This window comes from Myotis brandtii, unplaced genomic scaffold, assembly GCF_000412655.1.
Source record: "Myotis brandtii unplaced genomic scaffold, ASM41265v1 scaffold105, whole genome shotgun sequence".
NCBI classification, from domain to species: Eukaryota; Metazoa; Chordata; class Mammalia; order Chiroptera; family Vespertilionidae; genus Myotis; species Myotis brandtii.
In genome coordinates this window covers 6,474,576-6,475,454 of record NW_005353538.1, presented here as the reverse complement: position 1 = coordinate 6,475,454, position 879 = coordinate 6,474,576, and the positions used below count along the sequence as shown (strand labels likewise).

Here is an 879-nt window from a genome sequence, read left to right as displayed (position 1 = left end):
GCGGGCAGGTTCCCCAGGGGGCTGGCCTGGCCCTGAGAACCCCGATCTGTACACGTTGCCTTCTCCACCCTGAGCCCTCCCTCCGTGGACGCGGAGGTCGGGGTAGGTAGGAGCCCGCTTCGGAGGGTGCGGTCTCCCCCGGAAACCGCGGACGCCCATCTCTCCCGCCTCCCCTCCCGGCGTTTCCGAGTGTGCTCTGCCCACGAGGGATCGTTTTGCCGGGACACGGGGAGAGGCTGGCCTGAGGTCTTGGAAGCACCAGGCGGCAGGGCGTCCCTCGAGGAGGGGGCAGGGAATTGGACACTGAGGGCTCTTTCCAATCTTAACCTCGGGCTCCGAGTCCCATCCCGGGGTCTCCTGGCTTTCGTGGTCACTGAGCCATGAGATGGGCTCCCCCGAGCAAGGGTGGAGGGAGGGAGCAGACTGTGCCCAAGCCCGCTGGGTCCCAGGGAGCAAGCCGAGGAAAGGGCAGGGTGCTGACTGAACACCCTAACAAGGCGAGTGAGAGCTCAGCTTAGCGGTTCTCAACCTGTGGGTCGCCACCATCGGAAAACACATATAGCACATCAGATATTTACATTACAATTCATAACAGTAGCAAAATTAGTTATGAAGTAGCAACGAAAATAATTTTATGGTTGGGGGTCACCACAACATGAGGAACTGCGTTAAAGGGTCGCGGCATTAGGAAGGTTGAGAACCACTGGAAGGAGTCAAAGACAGAAAGCGGAATGCACACTGTTCTCTGAGCCCCTCCTATAAAACTGTCCCATCAGCCCACTGCAGTCGGATTTCCAGTGGGTCACTAACTCACACTCTCACTGCGGCTGCCCCAGTCTGAGTCCTGCCAGAGAGGAAGGAAGCAGGTGATCTCAGGAA

At 58.7% G+C, this 879-nt stretch overlaps 1 protein-coding gene across 4 annotated transcripts in view; it reads right to left on the bottom strand.

Annotated features, from left to right (window-relative positions):
* DIXDC1 (DIX domain containing 1) overlaps positions 1 to 879 on the bottom strand; it is a 62,903-nt gene that overhangs the window by 34,092 nt on the left and 27,932 nt on the right. The window lies entirely within an intron of this gene.